Genomic DNA, 22,206 nt, shown 5'->3' with positions numbered 1-22,206 from the left:
TCCCTACCTCTTTCAGAGCACAGAATGGACAGGGTTCACTGAATGAGCAGCTATTCAAAACTTTGTTTTCTTATTGTTTAATGTGCGGCCCCAGGCATTATTTACTCCACACTATTCAAACCCTGCTCTGAAGGCAGAATTATTAATTTCCTCACAGGGTTTTCACTGATGCTCATCACTACAATATCTGAATGCTTCACAAATATTAATGAATTTATTTTCAGAATGCCCCTGAGGTAAATGGGTGTGTGATGGGCTGTTCTGGGCTCTTTGAGGCCCCCTGATCCTACCACACCCTGACCCAACCCAGAAAGGAGCAGTGAAGGTGGGTTCCTCCAGGCCTACCTAGAAAGGTTACGGGAAGCAGCCAATCATTTCCCAGCCGGCTCAGTTAAAAGGAGCTGCAGGGCCTGAGCAGGGTCAGTTGCTAGCTGGGACCGGAAGGGTGAGGAAGGAGTGGAAGGCTGAGAGACTCCACAGATAAAGAGACTGGGGATAAACCCTGCTCAAGTTGGGATAGGACTGTGAAGCTCTCCAGGTGCAGAGGCCTGGGAGAGAAAATCCTAACTAAATGGTGGCAGAGACGGTTACAAGCTCTCCAGGCAAAGAGGTATGAGAGAAGAGTCTGAGAAATCAGACAGAGATTAAGAAACAATTTGGAGGCCTGGTAGAGAGACCCCTCTTAAACAGGGAACAACAGATGGAGAGCCCAAGAAAGTGATGGGACAGAGTGGGAAGCAGCTGAGGGAATGCAGCAATAGCAACTAGTAAAGAAAGCAGCATGTTGGGTGTCCCTGTGTTGGGACATAGAGTAGTGGGCAGGCCTGGGTCCCCCCCGCTAGCAGAGTGGCCAAAGCCTCGAGAAGGGGATACATTTCATTTTGGAGCCTGAGAATGGGGCTAGAATTTAAACAGGCCCAGAGATGGGGCTGAAGACCCTGCAGAGGACCAGCCATTTGTTGGACTTTGTTACCCTGGAAGGGGTTTGTTCATTCATGAATATTAACTGTGTGACTTAGTTGGAGGGCTGAGCCAGTGAAGACCTGCCTGATGAGGCAATGGCCAACGGGGTACTGCGAAAAGAGAGAGTGAGTGCAGGTTCACACCTGGCCAACAGGAGGTGCTCACGAGAGTTGAGTGTCCCCCATCCCCGGGTGCTATAATTCCTATTTTATAGATGGGCACCTGATGTTATGGTTGAAAGTATCCAATAATATTTGGAACACAATTTGAGAAACCTAGGGCCTGATTTTTCAGAATATTTAACATGTTATTTAAGGCTATAAGAAAGTTGTGATTTGTTTGTTTCAAAAGTTGTGACCGTAGTTGGTTAAAGTTGTGGTTTTGGTGTGAGGACAAATTTGAGGGCACCAGGTCACAATACCAGTCACTGAAATTTGGCCTGGCTGCCCTTCTATCATGGTGGAAGGGGAAGCTGGTTCAAATTTGAGTGAACGGTGTTGTGACATTGTGAGGGAGTGGTGTGGCAAACTGGCACATAGGGTCACAATGCCATTCAAATTTGCAGTAGTCACAGAATGTTGTGGTATGTGTTAGAAGTGTGGTTTCTGCAATAAAATTGGAGCGCATGGTTTTCTTGTAACCTTGATTATATAGCACTCTGTATGTTCAGATCACAGCTCCCGCTGAATTCAGTTGCAGCTGTGAGTGTTCAGCATGTCTGCAAAGCAGACCAACTATCTCAAGTCAGGCAACGAGAAAATGAGGAACATAAAATTAATGGCCAGCTGTGAAAAGTTTGTTTTAAATGGCTTGCCCAGCATCATACGGGAACGATGGGGCAGAGACAATGTACAGAATCCAATTCTCTAGGACAGCTTTCAAGTGCCTTAATTATTAGACCTCGCAGTGGTGAAAGTAAGCCGGTACACAGCCAACCATACCAGCAGGGGTCAGCTTCCCCAGGCCAGCAATTTAAAAGGGCTGGGGTTTTGGCTGCTTGCCGGGAGCCCTGGGCCCTTTAAATCCCCACCAGAGCCCCACTGCTGGAGCCCTGGGATTCTGGTGGCGATTTAAAGGGCCCGGGGCTCCCAGCCGCTGCTGCTGGAGCCCCGGGCCCTTTAAAGCGTGATTTAAAGGCCCCACCTCTTACAGTTGAGGACCCGCCCCCTTCTGGTGGGGCCCCATCCCCCTGCTCAGGACCCTGGCCCTGTGTACCAGTAAGTCCTTTAAGTTACTTTCACCCCGCCTCCTCATTCACTGCACTCTGATATTACCCAGTAATGTGCATCTTGTACTGCTCAGTACCCTTCTGAACAGTACAGGCTCATAGAAAGTCTCATTTCATCAAAGGGAAATAATAACGCACCAGCCTTGTTATCCCAACTGGAGTTTCCCACACACACTAATCCAAACATAGTGTTTAAGTTAAAACACTAAGATAAATTTATTAACTACAGAAAGATAGTTTTAAATGATTGCAACTGATACATAAAAGTCAAGTCTGGTTACAAAAGAAAATAAAAGGGTAAAACGCAAGCTAATACCTAATGTAACAAGCTAAGTGAACTTAAAAACTTTGGGGTAAGGATAGCTCAGTAGTTTGAGCATTGGCCTGCTAAACCCAGAGTTGTGAGTTCAATCCTTAAGGGGGCCATATAGGGGTCTGGGGCAAAAATTGGGGATTGGTCCTACTTTGAGCAGAGGGTTGGACTAGATGACCTCCTGAGGTCCCTTCCAACCCTGATATTCTATGAAAAACAAAAGGTTTTGTCTTACCATATTCTGCAGAAAATTTCACAGGCTCAGTTTCCTTTCAGCCTGGGTTCAGTTTTTTGGGAGTCGATGTCATGAGCAGAGATAAAGGAGGAGAGAGGTAAATTGGAGGCCACAGTCTCTCATTCTTATACCACTCTCCCCTCTTTGAGGATTACCCACAGCTGGGGTGCAGGTGACAAGCAGTCTCTTGTTGACATAAGGTCTGGACTGTCTCCATGATGAAATGAAAATTTCTTGTTTATACCTTTCCCCTGCAGAATGGCACCTTAAGCTCTTTAACACCTCGCTGGGACCAGTGTATCCTTGTCACTGAAAAACTGGTCTGTGTGTGTTACCCAGAATTACAGCATATTTTTGTAACAATCATACAATAGAGTATTATAACTACACATATAGTGTTGCTATACATATTCCAACAGGATAATTATATTCAGCAGATTGACATTTCAAGTGATACCTCACAAGGCACGCTTTGTACCAAATTTATCATCGTCTTGTAAAAGTGGTGAACATAACAGTATAGACCATCACACACTCCTTCCAGCTTCTGCAACAAATGAGGCCAGGTCCAACAGTCTCCTTCCCAACACAACACTGATTCATTCTCTGAGCACCATCAATCTTGTGCACTGAAGGACGGAAGGGCAACTATGGAAAAAACAGTATGTGATCACATAATTAAAGACTGTATCATTATGTATATGCATAGACAACCTTAATTCTGGAATTCCTAACTATGGAGTGCTTAGCTTTGCAACCTCACTAATGTTCTTTTAAAGTACTTTTTTGTGTAATTATACTTACACATAACTTGTGCTTAATTTTCAAATGACTATGCTTTCTGCAACATCCTTGTGAGGTGGCTAAATATTACACCTGTTTAACAGATTGAGTGAGTTAGAGAGGTTAAGCGACATACTAACAGAGGGAGATAGTGTCGAATGGCACTAGTACTAATGAGGCCTTGCCCTCTAGTCCTGTGGTCAGACCACTACTTCCATAGTATCTTTCTTCTGAAGTAAATTTTGGGAACATGATGGATGTGTTAACTGGCAGCAAAGCTTTGAAATTTGATGTTGAAACAATTTTCTTTTAGTAAAAATACTAAACTACCCAAGAATTCATTCCTTCTTTAAATTTTTGAGTGGGTTACTTTGGCAATCTATGGTTGCTAAGATGCAAATTGCTACAGATGTCCTAGAACTGCTTGCACCATGATAAGTATCATGGCCACTCCTAAAGCAAAATAATAATGAGAAATCATTGTTTGCCATAGTTACAGTGTTTTAAATATGGGTGTGGCTTATGGCTGAGCACTTAAACAGATTTGGGGAAATGATGAAAGATCTATTTAGAGATTAATCTTCAAATGTGCTGGATCCTGGCAGCCCTTTAATAGTCAACATATGAAGTCAAGACATGCATTTGCAAAATATTTATTGATTCTTGTTGAAAATAAAATTGAGGGCAGCCTAAGGTAAATAAATACAGGTCACTCTTGGTGATTAATATGCTGTGGCTGTGTGAGGCTGTTTACCTATTGTGTTTTAATAGTCTGTGAAGAAGGTTAGCTACAAGAAAAGTTTAGCAGTGGCCTGTAGAGGGTGGTGGTGGTGGTTTTTAAAAATGCATTTAGAAGAGTATTGTAAACTTTATTTAGGGTAGATTTTTCCTCAGAAGGTGCAATTCTAGCAATTGTATAGATTTTCTGTGTATGTATAAAAGTACATGCAAACCACAGAGACATGGCTTGCTTGCATGAGTAGATATGTGTATAGCACATGTGCATAATTTAGTTTCGCAGGGCAGTGTTTAAGGACCCCATCATTGCATGTTGACTGAAAACAACAATTATACGCTGGTCATCCGATTTATTCAGCATAGTTGTAACTGGATTGTGAATTTAGAAAGTATGTTTTTGATCAAGGTGTAAATTCAGTTGTTACCAAAACAGGAAATCTCGCTGTCACTTACTATGTTATGTTTCTGTGATCAAGAGCATTCTATCAGGTAGCTAAAATGAAAATGTTGTAAGAGTAGATCATTTTATGTTTGTGATCTACTTCTGTTCTCTCTAGATTAGTTTGAAGGGATATTTGGGATGTGTTAGGCTCAAAATGTAATGTTTTGTTTAAAGAAAAAATATTTTACATAACTTAAGATGAAAATGGATTTGCTTTCACTTATTATGTTTTTGAAATTCCAGTGAAAACAAGATTTTCTATTTAAAATTCCCCAGCTGTGTTTGCAATCCAAACATTAGAGCACTGTATGAGTGGAAGAGAACTAAAAACAACAAAACTGACCAACATATTCTCTGTTCCAGCTAAGTGTACACTGGAAAGTATTTGTTGTGATAAGTTAATTGAAATTTTAAAATGATCACTTTAAAATACTGATCTTGTGATTCAATTTGTCCACCTAATGAAACCATTTGTTGATGTGATGCTATCCGGTAATGTGTCCACATGTCAAACTGCTCTTTAAGGTTTCCAAATAAAGTGATTGATTTTTGCTTACATTTACATATCTTCCATAATCTTCATTTCTCTTTGCACTAAACTATCTGCCAAAAATATCTAGCCTATGTTCCATCTTTTAACAATGTGACTAGTTTATTATAGGTATAATGAACTTCATCTTCAAATTACTTTGCTTTTCACAACATCCTTGTGAGGTAGCTATCTATTGTACCTGTGTAACAGACTGAGTTGAGTTAGAGAGGTTAAATGACTTGCTAACAGAGGTTGGTAGTGTCAGATGGGGTTAATAATCAGGAATTCTTGACCTGCAATCAGACCTCTGCTACAGTATATTTCATCTGAAGTTAATTCTTGGGACGTGATGGATATGTTAACTAGCAGTAAAGTTTTGAACCCTGACTTTTGTGCAGGGGACTGGACTAGATGACGTCTCAAGGTCCCTTCCAGTTCTATGATTCTATTATTTAAATAGCTTTCTTCTAGTAAAAAATTCTACAAAGGATTTCATTCTTTCTTTACATTTTTACACAAGTGTGCGAACTAAATGCTTTAATATTTGTAATCCATAATTCCATTATAGCCCTGTAGGGTTTTCAGCCTGGGTAATTTTCCTTTCTGAAATAAAATAGATGGTGCATATAACATGACTGCTATTTTAAGGAGCAATTAAGGAGATCAGAGTTTGCGTCTCAAACTTGATTCTTTATTCCTTGTCTGGGAATGCTATCAGGCAAGTCAGTGTAGCCCTTAGCTTCATTAGCTGTATGTTTTATTCAAACAACCTTTGTGCAACCTACGAGGGGTATTTAACTGGCTGTGGAGAGCTCGCTCTCCTCAGCTGGAGGTGTGCAGACTTTCAAAGAAGAAGAGCCATTTTTTTGTTTTTTATCTTTGACCAAAATATTTTGGGAGCAAAGCTACATGCAAAGCTACTTGTTGAATTAGAATTTATCAACTAATAATAATTGAACATATTAAAGTTATTACTACTCATCAATACTTTTAATGCGACTTCTGCCATTTGAATTTGAATATAAACAGGAGGGGGCAGGGGATTGGGGTGCAGGAGGGGGTGCGGGTGCAGGACGGGTTCTGACCTGGGGCAGGGGGTTGGGGTGCAGGAGGGGATGTGAAGTGCAGTCTCTGGCCGGGAGGCGCTTATCACAGGCGGCTCCCAGCCAGCAGGGCTCAGGCGAGCTGCATCCTGTGGCCCCATGCTGCTCCCAGAAGCGGCTGCCTACTGGCAAGTCTTTGAACGCCCCTTGCGGGGAGGGAGGAACAGCGGGTCTCTGTGCGCTGCCCGCCCCCGCAAGCACCGCCACTGCAGCTCCCATTGGCCGGTTACCAGCCAATGGGAGCTGTGAGGATGGGGGCAGTGCGCGGAGATGTGCCAGCAGCCACCGCTTCCGGGAGTGATGTGGGGCCAGAGCCCTGCTGCACTGCCGGCTGGAAGCCGCCTGTGGTAATCGCCTCCTGGCCAAAGCCTGCACTTCGTACCCCCTCAAAAAACAGCTGCCCGCAAGTGGCTCTGGAGCCACAGGTTGCCGACCCCAGTCCTAAGTGCTCAGGGAATTAAAGGTGGGTGGAGGGACTCTGTGTGTGGAAATTTTTAAATTATATTTTTAATAAAGCAAATTGAGTGGATTTATTCATGAATGGGGCTCAGGAACATTGTTACAGAGCACTTCTGTGCATGAAGAAGTGAAAGATTAGTGTGTGTTTTCCCCTGAGCTGACTTAGTCAATTGTACTACTTAAAAAAAAAAAAAAAGATCTTGGCATACGCAGCTTTTTGGTTTGTTTGTAGCTTGGTTTATTTCCTGCCTGGTGTCTGTTCTGTATAGATTAGTATACCGTGCTCATCACCACAGTATCTGAGTGCCTTCCACTAGTGCTAGGTGTTATGGTAATACACATTCTAAATAGTCACATTGCTTAGTTGTATTAACATGTGTCACATTTGTTCTTGGAGTGGAAGGTGATAAGATTTATGATGGTCCTTAGTTCCTCAGAGAATTCATTCCAGTCTTGAAACAGCCCTCAAGAAAGCTCTGCTATTGCCCTGGTATCTTTGTTCTTTTTTGTCTTTTAAAAATAATATTAGTCAAATTAATACATAACGTATTGTGGTTCTCCAGTTCGTACTAAATCATAAACAAGAGTTAAATTTACCTCCCAGCTGGGCGTCCAATGTTTTTTTTTTTCTCATCAGAGACATTCTTCCCGGACACATCTATGTAAGTGTAGGAAGGCACATTAAATAACACGTAATTTAATGCCCTCAAATTTTGTTAGCCCATTGAGCTGCTTTATGGTCTGGTTGTTTCATGTCCTTCATAATTGTCTGGGGCTGCCAAATAGCATTTTTCATGATCTTTGACTCAATCTGCATTGCTGGGCTACATGTTTATGGAATTTCTCATGTACTTAAATTTAAGACACGAGTTGGAGTAAGAATCATAGAATATCAGGGTTGGAAGGGACCTCAGGAGGTCATCTAGTCCAACCCCCTGCTCAAAGCAGGACCAATCCCCAATTAAATCATCCCAGCCAGGGCTTTGTCAAGCCTGACCTTAAAAACTTCTAAGGAAGGAGATTCTACCACCTCCCTAGGTAACACATTCCAGTGTTTCACTACCCTCCTAGTGAAAAAGTTTTTCCTAATATCCAACCTAAACCTCCCCCACAGCAACTTGAGACCATTACTCCTTGTCCTGTCATCTTCTACCACTGAGAATAGTCTAGAACCATCCTCTTTGGAACCCCCTTTCAGGTAGTTGAAAGCAGCAATCAAATCCCCCCTCATTCTTCTCTTCTGCAGACTAAACAATCCCAGTTCCCTCAGCCTCTCCTCATAAGTCATGTATTCCAGACCCCTAATCATTTTTGTTGCCCTTCGCTGGACTCTCTCCAATTTTTCCACATCCTTCTTGTAGTGTGGGGCCCAAAACTGGACACGGTACTCGAGATGAGGCCTCACCAATGTTGAATAGAGGGGAACGATCACGTCCCTCGATCTGCTGGCTATGCCCCTACTTATACATCCCAAAATGCCACTGGCCTTCTTGGCAACAAGAGCACACTGTTGACTCATATCCAGCTTCTCGTCCACTGTTACCCCTAGGTCCTTTTCCGCAGAACTGCTGCCTAGCCATTCGGTCCCTAGTCTGTAGCGGTGCATTGGATTCTTCCAATGCCAAGCTGGTCGCCTGCCATATTTACTATTCTTTCGACACGTCGGGATGGTTTGTCCCTGTAACCTCAATAGGGATTCTTTGAAATACAGCCAGCTCTCCTGGACTCCTTTCCCCCTCATGTTATGAAGAATGGCGAATAATTCACTTCTCATAGGAAAGCTGCAGGCTGTTAGGTTTGTAGTGTCTCAGATTTTTTTCAGACAGTAGGAAGCTTTTCGTATTAGAATAAAGTTTAGGATGTAAAGACTTAAAGCTGCTGTGATAACTGCTGTTTACATATTACTCTTTTAGGTTAACCCTATATCCTAATATGACTTAATCATTTTTGTTTGTGCCATAATGTTGCAGGTAGATACTGTTTTCCTTCTTAACATAATGTGTAAACATAAGAAAACAAGATTGCCCTTACCAGTAGTGCTACTAATGTCTGCTCACTCATTCATGTCTCCTCCTAGCTTGTAACTTATTTTCATAAACCATTTTAAAATAATGCTTCATTCAGGTTAGGGGTTATTTTTATATTTAATGCTTAAGGGGAACTACAGTCTATTTCATTTTAAATGCTTTGAGAATTTAGATTATTTACTTTCAGGGGTTTCTTAATAAAAACCAGTGATTCAGCGAAGCTACACTTCAGCTGACCTGGATCATAGAATCATAGAAGATTAGGGCTGGAAGAGACCTCAGGAAGTCATCTTGTCCAACCCCCTGCTCACAGCAGGACCAACACCAACTAAATCATATTATATTGGCTATATTGCTCCAAAATACTGAAAAGCCATAAGCATTTCTTTGGTTATTTACCGGGCAGTGTACGAGATCTTATGAATATTGACAAATCTTTATAGATGTTCCTAAGGAATCAGAAATATTCCAGACTTACCAAGAGATGCATTTTACTTTGTGTTTTTCTGCCTTCAGAATAAAATGATTTTCATACTAGAACAGAACTAAAATTTCATGTGAAATAGTAAAACATAGATTCCATAACTTTGAAGTTTTAATAACAGATAAAGATCGACACAATTCCCCAAAAAAGCTATTGTGAAGAAAAGTTAATCTTCTGATAAAATCTAAAAATGCTAATTTAGAGGGCAGAGATGGCTTCTTTTAATATAAAAGGACTAATTTTAATTAAGACTTTTCTAGAACTCTTAAGGAGTCCTGTGCAATTATGGTTCTATTAAAAAACACTACCTTTTCTAGAGTTTCAGAGCAACAGCCGTGTTAGTCTGTATTCGCAAAAAGAAAAGGAGTACTTGTGGCACCTTAGAGACTAACCAATTTATTTGAGCATGAGCTTTCGTGAGCTACAGGTCACTTCATCGGATGCATACTGTGGAAACTGCAGAAGACATTATATATACACAGAGACCATGAAACAATACCTCCTTCCACCCCACTCTCCTGCTGGTAATAGCTTATCTAAAGTGATCATCAAGTTGGGCCATTTCCAGCACAAATCCAGGTTTTCTCACGCTCCCCCCCCCCACACACAAACTCACTCTCCTGCTGGTGATAGCTCATCCAAAGCGACCACTCTCCTTACAATGTGCATGATAATCAAGGTGGGCCATTTCCAGCATAAATCCAAGTTTAACCAGAACGTCGGGGGGGGGGGAGGAGGTCGAAAAAAACAAGGGGAAATAGGCTACCTTGCATAATGACTTAGCCACTCCCAGTCTCTATTTAAGCCTAAATTAATAGTATCCAATTTGCAAATGAATTCCAATTCAGCAGTTTCTCGCTGGAGTTTGGATTTGAAGTTTTTTTGTTTTAAGATAGCGACCTTCATGTCTGTGATTGCGTGACCAGAGAGATTGAAGTGTTCTCCGACTGGTTTATGAATGTTATAATTCTTGACATCTGATTTGTGTTCATTTATTCTTTTACGTAGAGACTGTCCAGTTTGACCAATGTACATGGCAGAGGGGCATTGCTGGCACATGATGTCATATATCACATTGGTGGATGTGCAGGTGAACGAGCCTCTGATAGTGTGGCTGATGTTATTAGGCCCTGTGATGGTGTCCCCTGAATAGATATGTGGGCACAGTTGGCAACGGGCTTTGTTGCAAGGATAGGTTCCTGGGTTAGTGGTTCTGTTGTGTGGTATGTGGTTGTTGGTGAGTATTTGCTTCAGGTTGGGGGGCTGTCTGTAGGCAAGGACTGGCCTGTCTCCCAAGATTTGAGAGAGTGTTGGGTCATCCTTCAGGATAGGTTGTAGATCCTTAATAATGCATTGGAGGGGTTTTAGTTGGGGGCTGAAGGTGACGGCTAGTGGCGTTCTGTTATTTTCTTTGTTAGGCCTGTCCTGTAGTAGGTGACTTCTGGGAACTCTTCTGGCTCTATCAATCTGTTTCTTCACTTCCACAGGTGGGTATTGTAGTTGTAAGAATGCTTGATAGAGATCTTGTAGGTGTTTGTCTCTGTCTGAGGGGTTGGAGCACATGCGGTTGTATCGCAGAGCTTGGCTGTAGACGATGGATCGTGTGGTGTGGTCAGGGTGAAAGCTGGAGGCATGTAGGTAGGAATAGCGGTCAGTAGGATGGACATTGTTGTAAAAGGACTGAAGGTAAAAAATCCATTACAATCTACATACCACACAGACTGTGCTGACAGCTTGTGCCACACGCTCTCAAAGAAACTGCGGAATCACCTGATCAACATCCTCTACAGCAAACAGGGAAAGATTAAGAATGAGCTCTCAAAAATGGATACTCTCATAAAAAACCAACCTTCCACACAAACTTCCTCTTGGCTGGATTTTACTAAAACTAGACAAGCCATTTACAACGCACACTTTGCTTCTCTACAAAAGAAAAAGGACACTAAATTTTCTAAACTACTACATGCTACAAGGGGCCACAGCAGTGGTTCCCTCAACCCACCCAGCAATATTGTTAACCTATCCAACTATACTCTCAGCCCAGCAGAAGCAGCTGTCTTATCTCGGGGCCTCTCCTTCTGCCCCTCCACCCCCACGAACATGATGCAGTTCTGTGGTGACCTAGAATCCTATTTTCGACGTCTCCGACTCAAGGAATATTTCCAAAATACCTCTGAACAACATACTAATCCACAGAGGCCTCCCTACCAACATTACAAAAAGAAGGATTCTAGGTGGACTCCTCCTGAAGGTCAAAACAGCAGCCTGGACTTCTACATAGACTGCTTCCGCCAACGTGCACGGGCTGAAATTGTGGAAAAGCAGCATCACTTGCCCCATAACCTCAGCCGTGCAGAACACAATGCCATCCACAGCCTCAGAAACAACTCTGACATCATAATCAAAAAGGCTGACAAAGGAGCTGCTGTTGTCATCATGAATAGTTCGGAATATGAACAAGAGCCTGCTCGGCAACTCTCCAACACCACTTTCTACAAGCCATTACCCTATGATCCCACTGAGAGTTACCAAAAGCAACTACATCATTTGCTCAAGAAACTTCCTGAAAAAGCACAAGATCAAATCCGCACAGACACACCCCTGGAACCCCGACCTGGGATATTCTATCTACTACCCAAGATCCATAAACCTGGAAATCCTGGGCGCCCCATCATCTCAGGCATTGGCACCCTGACAGCAGGATTGTCTGGCTATGTAGACTCCCTCCTCAGGCCCTACGCTACCAGCACTCCCAGCTACCTTCGAGACACCACTGACTTCCTGAGGAAACTACAATCCATCAGTGATCTTTCTGATAACACCATCTTGGCCGCTATGGATGTAGAAGCCCTCTACACCAACATTCCACACAAAGATGGACTACAAGCCGTCAAGAACACTATCCCCGATAATGTCACGGCTAACCTGGTGGCTGAACTTTTGTGACTTTGTCCTTACCCATAACTATTTTACATTTGGGGACAATGTATACGTTCAGATCAGCGGCACTGCTATGGGTACCCGCATGGCCCCACAGTATGCCAACATTTTTATGGCTGACTTAGAACAACGCTTCCTCAGCTCTCGTCCCCTAACGCCCCTACTCTACTTGCGCTATATTGATGACATCTTCATCATCTGGACCCATGGAAAAGAAGCCCTTGAGGAATTCCACCTTGATTTCAACAATTTCCATCCCACCATCAACCTCAGCCTAGTCCAGTCCACACAAGAGATCCACTTCCTGGACACTACAGTGCTAATAAACAATGGTCACATAAACACCACCTTATACCGGAAACCTACTGACCGCTATTCCTACCTACATGCCTCCAGCTTTCACCCTGACCACACCACACGATCCATCGTCAACAACCAAGCTCTACGATACAACCGCATTTGCTCCAACCCCTCAGACAGAGACAAACACCTACAAGATCTCTATCAAGCATTCTTACAACTAAAATACCCACCTGTGGAAGTGAAGAAACAGATTGATAGAGCCAGAAGAGTTCCCAGAAGTCACCTACTACAGGACAGGCCTAACAAAGAAAATAACAGAACGCCACTAGCCGTCACCTTCAGCCCCCAACTAAAACCCCTCCAACGCATTATTAAGTATCTACAACCTATCCTGAAGGATGACCCAACACTCTCTCAAATCTTGGGAGACAGGCCAGTCCTTGCCTACAGACAGCCCCCCAACCTGAAGCAAATACTCACCAACAACCACATACCACACAACAGAACCACTAACCCAGGAACCTATCCTTGCAACAAAGCCCGTTGCCAACTGTGCCCACATATCTATTCAGGGGACACCATCACAGGGCCTAATAACATCAGCCACACTATCAGAGGCTCGTTCACCTGCACATCCACCAATGTGATATATGCCATCATGTGCCAGCAATGCCCCTCTGCCATGTACATTGGTCAAACTGGACAGTCTCTACGTAAAAGAATAAATGGACACAAATCAGATGTCAAGAATTATAACATTCATAAACCAGTCGGAGAACACTTCAGTCTCTCTGGTCACGTAATCACAGACATGAAGGTCGCTATCTTACAACAAAAAAACTTCAAATCCAGACTCCAGCGAGAAACTGCTGAATTGGAATTCATTTGCAAATTGGATACTATTAATTTAGGCTTAAATAGAGACTGGGAGTGGCTAAGTCATTATGCAAGGTAGCCTATTTCCCCTTGTTTTTTTCGACCCCCCCCCCCCCCCGACGTTCTGGTTAAACTTGGATTTATGCTGGAAATGGCCCACCTTGATTATCATGCACATTGTAAGGAGAGTGGTCAGTTTGGATGAGCTATTGCCAGCAGGAGAGTGAGTTTGTGTGTGTGTGGGTGGGGAGGGGGGTGAGAAAACCTGGATTTGTGCTGGAAATGGCCCACCTTGATTATCATGCACATTTTAAAGAGAGTGGTCACTTTGGATGGGCTATTACCAGCAAGAGAATGAGTTTGTGGGGGGGGGGGGCGGGGGCGGAGCGTGAGAAAACCTGGATTTGTGCTGGAAATGGCCCAACTTGATGATCACTTTAGATAAGCTATTACCAGCAGGAGAGTGGGGTGGAAGGAGGTATTGTTTCATGGTCTCTGTGTATATATAATGTCTTCTGCAGTTTCCACAGTATGCATCCGATGAAGTGAGCTGTAACTCATGAAAGCTCATGCTCAAATAAATTGGTTAGTCTCTAAGGTGCCACAAGTACTCCTTTTCTTTTTCCCCTGTTGGTGTTTCTGTTAAAGAGAATCACTAAGGTGCTGGTTCCATGGGGTTTTACCACTTCTCACATAGAAAAGATATTAAAATGTAAATGCAGTGCATGCAGGCAAGTGTGTGTGTATGGGGTGGGGCTTTCTTCCACATCTGGTGGGAAGGTCTGAAGGTGGCTAAATTTTGGATATGTATCCTGGATATAACTTTTGAAATTAGTTTAGAAAATCACTGGATCCAGATGGCACTTGATCCTTCAATCCTACTTCAGGGATTACTTTTGCAAGGGGAATTATCTACTTAAAAATGATAAAATTCTCTCCTCTCTTAGTGGCACATACAGAAAAATGGCTTTTAATAAAATGAATCACTGAAGTTAATATTGGTCACTGAATGCTGCTGCTACTTTTCCTTCTGAGCATGTTTTTAAAGTAAATTTTGTGTTGTTGAAAGTTTCCAGATTAACCATTCTAGAGACTCAAGCCTTCTTTTTGTTCACTTAGTCATCTGTTTGCATTGTTGTGGTGGCACAAGCTTCCCCAGGTACACATCCTGCCATCCCTCTGCCCTGCAGTGACCCCTTCAGGGAGAGAAAAAGTGAAGTTTAGTCCTCAGATTTACTCACTCCTGGACAGCTAGACCAGTAAGAGTTCCAGCTGAAGCCCCAATTCATTTCACATAGGTCTGAACTTAAAACAAATTGGAAAATTGTCTAAATTTGGAACTAAACTGAGACCCCTTGCTGGCTGATTCCAGGTAGAACACTGATTAATTGAAGAAGAGGACTTGGATGTGGGGAATAGGATGTCACTAAGGGAAATGAACGAAAAATTGGAAAATTTTGGCCAGCTGATTAATGAAATAGTTGGAAAATCTGAGGAACGCATCTGAACTGGCCTTTGAGTAGGGACCAGGGCACAAGGATGTCTCCCCTTTGGATCAGGAAGGAGACCTCTCTCTCTCTCTCTCTCTGCTTGCATATGCATGCCTGCTCATATTTTGACATGGAGGAACAGAGGTCATTGTGTGGGAAATGAAAAGTTACCATCTTTTGGGTCCAAATTCAGACTAATAAAGCAATTAGCAATGCAGATACAGAAATCCTCAAACTCCTTACCTATTTAAGTGGTTCTACTTCCTGATTCCACAAAAAAGTTACAGGACAATATATGTTGGGGCGGAAACATGTAAACCTCCTTGTGGTATTTGTACAATAGATTCAGTGCAATCATCAACCTTCTGGGATCTAACAATTTAATGATTTAACAATGATTTAACTACCTCCTTGTCTACACTACCACTTACAGTGCTGAAACTTCCCTTGCTCAGGGATGTGAAAAAACACCCCTGAGCGATGCAAGTTTCAGCGCTGTAAATTGGCAGTGTAGACAGTGCTACAATGCTGGTAACTATTCCCTTCACGGAGGTGGGTTTTTTTACAGCGCTGGGCGACCTCTCTCCCAGCTCTGGAGCCACGAAAACACAGCCATGTTTAAAGCTCTGCCGCAGCAGCGCTTCAACATCGGCTGTGTAGACATACCCTTATTCAAACTTGTTCCTTTGCTTTACGGTGTGAGAGTGGTGAATTGAAAAATACACCAATCCAGAGGTGAATTTTTGGGTCTAGCCTACTCCACTGCATCCTTTAGTGTCAAACTAAATTGAAAGCAGTTTGCATAGACCTTGTTTGAATAGTTTCCATTAGCTTTTTCTCATCATGACAGTACAATTTTTGACTGAATTTGCTGCTGACAAAAGGTATTGGATTGACAGTCCTGGAGGGTGAGGGCCTCCAATACTGTGTAGACATAGTGAGGCTGTAACAGTGCAATCTCGCTAAGTAAGCTGCCTCAACCCTGTCCTGAAGGGTCCAGCTCTTTTTAGGATAAGAGAGGAAGTTGAGTGTCCTTGGCCTCTTATCTCAAAATGCCAATTAGGCTAGACTAGCTCAATTATATTTACTTTTTTTCTGTTAACTATAACATAGATAGCACTAGACAGTTTTTTCTGTAGTCAGCATTGTCACTGTAAAACTGGGCATATTCATTCTGCAAAAAGGAGATGTGATAGAGTAATGTGTACAAATACTGTAAACGGACTTTAGAGGTAGAGTTTGCTAAGAAATGGCTTAAAAGGCTTCAGTGTTTTACAGTTTATTTTAAGTTTTCCTGGTTACTTTATTTGTAGTCTATCATCTTGACAGCATTTTCCCCCTAGGGAGCCCTTTTCCATTTGGCAAATAGGATTTTTTATCCCCCTGTGTTTTAATAGGAAATTTTGTCCCTCTGTATTAATGTGGAAAATTTTCATTTTAACAGCTTCAGATTCTGTTTGTGCCTAGTATCTACAGCCCACTGCACACCAGTATTGCCTGGGTTGTAGGAAGCAGCAGCCTTCACTCTACATTTATTTGCTTTAGATTGTTTGTTTTAAAGGCAGACCCTTTAAGGTTCCTTTACTGCATTAAGTTTCTGTCTTTTTTTCCCCTTTGTTGGTTTATGGTATTAAAAAGGCACTTGTGGGAATATTGAATTTTTATATTAATAGTGTTTCTAGTAGATCTTTTGAGTATAGTACAAAGTGAATGTGAACAGAATTTTTCTTATTGACATTGTAGATGGTCCAGAAGGCCACAAATGCTTGAATAATTTGCTAGATTCTGTGCTATATTATCACTGCTCAAAGACATGCTAATCTAGTAGGCGCTGTATGTATTGTACAATAGTCATCGTATGGAGAGAAGGAAATTAAACACCCAGAGCAAAAGTGACAGTAATAAAACAGATCCAATGCATCATAAAGAAATCAGTGGAGTTTGTATAGTATCCCTAAAATGTGTGGTTTTCTGTAAACTAAAAATTAGGGGGCAGTAGCTATTTCACAGAAGCAGCTTTTGATATCAACTATAAATAAATAAGTCACTTTCCAATTCTTTTCTTTTTTACAATGTCTTAAAACTTTGTATACAAACCTATGGATCGCAATTGGACTTAATTTTAAATAACTACAGTTTCTTTTTTGTTTTGTGGTCCCCATATGGAGTCTTTAACTCCGTGTTATGACTACTGCATTAGTGTGTCTATGCACAGTGACAGTATGGCACAGAATCATTGTTACAGTAGTAAAACTAGCACTCGCTTTTTGGATCTTCCACAATGTCAGTGTAAGACAACCTGGTAACAATACAGTACGTAATACTAATTTAGTGTTCTTGTCCTCATCTCCCTCTGCTGTATTTTTTAATTCAGTGAAACCCGAAGGGAAATCAAATACAGAAACTAAATACAGAAAAGTGATCTTGGGGATCTTCCACATCTCATTGTACCTAGATACTGCAGAGTCTCTGAACACCGAGCAATCTGCAATACCGTACATTTTGAAGTGTTGAAGTATATTTTAAGGCATAATCTTGCATTGGTTGGATGATGCACTAGGTGACCTAACAGAGCTGTCTGCTGTCTAATGTCTAATTTCATACGCCTATAGGGTAGAGAAATGGGGCAGATCATCATGAAATGTCTCTTTTTCCATCGTAGCTTAGAACCTTAGCATTATTTTAACCCCTTCATTCCAGAATTAACTGCTACCACATGCAGAAACAATATATTAGTGGCCCTTGGGTGGATAAGGGATTGAAATAAATGTGTTAAATATTGTACATTTTAAAACCTCAAGGTGTATCATCGTGAAATATTTCATTATAGTTTTCTATTCAGTATCTTTAATTTCATTATTTAAAATTGTATAGAATCTGAAAAGTATACATTCAAGCAAATACAGTTTGAGGGAAAAAAGTATCTTTTCACTGATATTTTAATTATTTGTTGGTATTCATATCACAGTATCTTTAACTTTAATCATTTGCAATTTGAGAGACGTACTTAGTTCCAGCTGAAATTTTAAAGACTCAAAGCCAAAGCAGATGGTTCCGGAAAAGGAGTATTTGCTACTAATATCAATCTGGGTTTCTGAGGGAATTATCTACATCCTCACTGAGGTTTAACATTCCAAACTTGCCTGTTTAAGATTTTTAAAATAGGATTTAATGCAACATGAGTCCTTTTTACTTGTCAATACTTTTAACACAGGTTTGGCATGGAGATACAGTGTCAGAATTTTGCTATAGGAACAGAAGCCAGAGAAATTGATATATGAAATGTTATAGTCCATGCTTCTTGCTTTTTGTGTCTTTTATTTTGAAGTTTAGGAGAATGATTTTTCAGTAAATTGAACAAACTAAAGAAATGATGTGTAAAGCATCTGTCTTTTTGGAATATTTTTTTTTTATTATTTTTTAATAATACTGACTCTAGCAAACAACTACTTGCCCGCAATGATAATAAAATAGCTTAAATTAATTAATAAAATTACAAATCAGGTTTAAATAAAATATCAGCACTAAAACTTTATTAATTTGATTCAGATTTCAGTGGGTCTCTGTCATTCTATTTTGTAGCTGATGAAAATTGCTATTTATTTTTAGTAGAATCTTGTTTCTTGAAGACAGTTCAGCAGTTAAACACTGAACTGTTTTATTAAAGGACGCAAGTTATTTTTCACAATTAAAAAAGAAATGTACTGTTTCACAAGTCTTATTCAGAATCTTGAAACTCCAGACTGCCTCCTGTCATTCAGTGGCTTGCTGTAGGTTTTTGAATTATTCATGTTTTGTATACAGGTTTATATTCCTGGGTACCAGTTACTTTCCTCTTGCTGTGACTTCATGTTTTTTACAAGGTTGGCCATCATTTGGAAGTTTTGAAGACCCAAGTATGTGGACTAAAGGAAAGAGTACAACAGTTCAGACTATGTAGGGGACCTAAGGATGCTTGGGCGTGTGTTTGGTAAAATATGATTGTACTGGTTTTAAAGATTATCTAGTGGAAAGTGTGTAGATACACTAATCAAAGCATGGTTACCTTAATTTTTCATGAGTTAAAAAATCTGCTTTTTAAATTAGTTTGTAATAAAAATTAGAATTCATTTTCTCTAACTTTTTAACAACTTTCTGCCAGCCAAGGCGTGTGTTTGCTAAATAATATGGCATATGCCACCCACCTTGTGTCCTTACAAAAGGTGAATAAAACATTAAACAGACACTCTAAACTAAAAAGCTATGTTGCTTAGAGAACTCCTAGTCCTCTATCCAACTGCACTATAGTTATCCCAATATCTGTAAGGCATGCTTTCTCTTCTGCTGGTTGTGTTCTGTCTGCTTCTCTGTAACTCTAGCTGCAACTTGGATTGCTCTCTATAGGATGTCCTCCGTATAAATGGCTATTCATTGTAGCAAATGTTTCACACTCTCCTTTCCTCTGGGAAACAGTCTTGGCTCAAGTTCAGTTGTCACCTGGACGAGAAGTTTCTCCATTTTGATTTTGGTGTTGTGAAGGTTCCTCCCCCACTCTGAACTCTAGGGTACAGATGTGGGGACCTGCATGAAAAACCTCCTAAGCTTATCTTTACCAGCTTAGGTCAAAACTTCCCCAAGGTACAAAATATTCCACCCGTTGTCCTTGGACTGGCCGCTACCACCACCAAACTAATACTGGTTACTGGGGAAGAGCTGTTTGGACGCATCCTTCCCCCCAAAATACTTCCCAAAACCTTGCACCCCACTTCCTGGACAAGGTTTGGTAAAAAGCCTCACCAATTTGCCTAGGTGACTACAGACCCAGACCCTTGGATCTTAAGAACAATGAACAATCCTCCCAACACTTGCACTCCCCCTTTCCTGGGAAATGTTGGATAAAAAGCCTCACCGATTTGCATAGGTGACCACAGACCCAAACCCTTGGATCTGAGAACAATGAAAAAAGCATTCAGTTTCTTACAAGAAGACTTTTAATAAAAATAGAAGTAAATAGAAATGAAGAAATCCCCCCTGTAAAATCAGGATGGTAGATATCTTACAGGGTAATTAGATTCAAAAACATAGAGAACCCCTCTAGGCAAAACCTTAAGTTACAAAAAAGATACACAGACAGAAATAGTTATTCTATTCAGCACAATTCTTTTCTCAGCCATTTTAAGAAATCATAATCTAACACATACCTAGCTAGATTACTTACTAAAAGTTCTAAAAAGAAAAGGAGTACTTGTGGCACCTTAGAGACTAACCAATTTATTTGAGCATGAGCTTTCGTGAGCTACAGCTCACTTCATCGGATGCATACCGTGGAAACTGCAGCAGACTTTATATATACACAGTGTATATATAAAGTCTGCTGCAGTTTCCACGGTATGCATCCGATGAAGTGAGCTGTAGCTCACGAAAGCTCATGCTCAAATAAATTGGTTAGTCTCTAAGGTGCCACAAGTACTCCTTTTCTTTTTGCGAATACAGACTAACACGGCTGTTACTCTGAAACCTGTCATTATAAAAGTTCTAAGACTCCATTCCTGGTCTATCCCTGGCAGAAAACAGCATACAGACAGACACAGACCCTTTGTTTCTCTCCCTCCTCCCAGCTTTTGAAAGTATCTTGTCTCCTCATTGGTCATTTTGGTCAGGTGCCAGCGAGGTTACCTTTAGCTTCTTAACCCTTTACAGGTGAGAGGAGCTTTCCCCTGGCCAGGAGGGATTTCAAAGGGGTTTACCCTTCCCTTTATATTTATGACAGGTGTAATAAATGGTTTGATTTGGAGAAGCTTTCTGCAGGGCCGGTGCAAGGAGGTTTCACGCCCTAGACGAAACTTCCACCTTGCGCTGCCCCCCCCCCGCCCTCTCTGCGGCAGCTCCCCGCCGCCCCCTCCCCTAGGCCTGGGGAGCCCCCCGCCCCAGCTCCCCGCCCCAGCTCACCTCTGCTCCGCCTGCTCCCGGAGCACGCCGCCGCTTCCACCACCTCCCAGGCTTGCGGCGCCAATCAGCTGTTCGGTGCGCAAGCCTGGGAGGGAGAGAAGCAGAGTGGGGCGGGGCTCAGGGGAGGAGGCGGAGCCGAGGTGAGCTGGGGCAGGGAGCGGTTCCCCTGTGTGCTGCCCCCCCCGCCCCCGTTGCTTGCTGCAGGTGGCCCTCCCTTTGCCCCCCTGCCCCAGCTCACCTCCGCTCCACCACCGCCCCCAACCACTTGGCGCCCTAGGCGATCGCCGAGTTCGCCTAGTGATTGCACTGGTCCTGGCTTTCTGCATTCGTGGTAGCAAGATGTCCTATTTGTTTGAGAAGGAGGATCTTCTGATTGTAATTGTAACTCTGTTTATAAACTAGATGTGAGTTTGGCTTAAGTTGTTCAAAGCTAATTCCAGTGTTTGTGAGAACAAATTTGCCCTTTTGATTCATTTGAAAAAAAAATTATAAATCCAGATCAGAAAACTAAGGTAGTTTTCACTCTTGCTTTCTATGCAAAACCAAACTGAATAAAAAAACGTTGTGGAAGCATTAGGTCAAAATGTCAGATAGGATTTGAATCAAAATTTTATTTATAAAGTAATCATCTTCTTTTTTGTTTCAGCTTTAAACTTTCACAGAATTTACTCTGTAGTTCTGAAACTATTTCAAGAATCTTTAAATTCCACAATTTTTCTTTTTAGTCTTTATTTATAAAAAGGAGTAAATTACAAAAATTTAATTAAAAAGGAAATTAACTTTTTATATGTAAAATGAGGCTATGAATTTAAACAGACAAACCACAAATTCAGACTACTGCCCACTCCTTCATCTGCTGTGCAGTATATACAGAGTAAATTTTTTAGAAGTGTCTGTCACTTAAGAGTCTTAATCTCAGTGAAAGACGATGCTTAAGAGCCTAAGTGCCTAAAGTAACTTTTGAAAATGGGACTTTTAAGCCCTTTTGAAAATTTTGGCCACAGTGTATAAGATCACCCTTGTTACAGACCCTGCAGTGCTTCCCACTGATTTGGGAACAGAAACCTTTTGTGCGTTTTGCTCCTGTGTCAATATGAAATTGTACGTGCCACACAAGATCTCTTGCCAGTGCTCAGAGACTGTGATGCTTTTCAATAACCAGCATGAGTTAAGGACCAGAGTGGTTATAAGTAGATCTGAGCAAAAAATTTTCAGCGAATAGTAAATTCACAGATAAATGCATTTTTCAGGTTACTGAAACAAAAATGGGGAAAAAAACAAAAAAGTCAAGTGGTTTGTTTTGGCCATTTCAAAATTAAACCTTTTGTCTTTTTGTTTTGAAAGTGTTTTGCTTTGAAGTTT

The 22,206-nt window shown here is 41.6% G+C and overlaps 2 protein-coding genes across 3 annotated transcripts in view; one reads left to right on the top strand and one right to left on the bottom strand.

The window, feature by feature from the left end:
* Positions 1–22,206, top strand: part of EYA3 (EYA transcriptional coactivator and phosphatase 3) — a 139,503-nt gene that overhangs the window by 34,554 nt on the left and 82,743 nt on the right. The window lies entirely within an intron of this gene.
* XKR8 (XK related 8) overlaps positions 3,342–22,206 on the bottom strand; it is a 117,629-nt gene continuing 98,764 nt past the window's right edge. The window contains exon 5 of the transcript XR_014714531.1: positions 3,342–3,387. The gene's annotated coding sequence lies outside the window, so the exon portion shown is untranslated. The remainder of the gene's footprint in view (positions 3,388–22,206) is intronic.

The sequence above is a fragment of the Lepidochelys olivacea genome (genome assembly GCF_965140295.1).
Source record: "Lepidochelys olivacea isolate rLepOli2 genome assembly, chromosome: 19".
NCBI lineage: Eukaryota > Metazoa > Chordata > Testudines > Cheloniidae > Lepidochelys > Lepidochelys olivacea.
The sequence above is the reverse complement of the archived record's forward strand: the minus strand, read 5'-3'. Positions and strand labels throughout refer to the sequence as shown.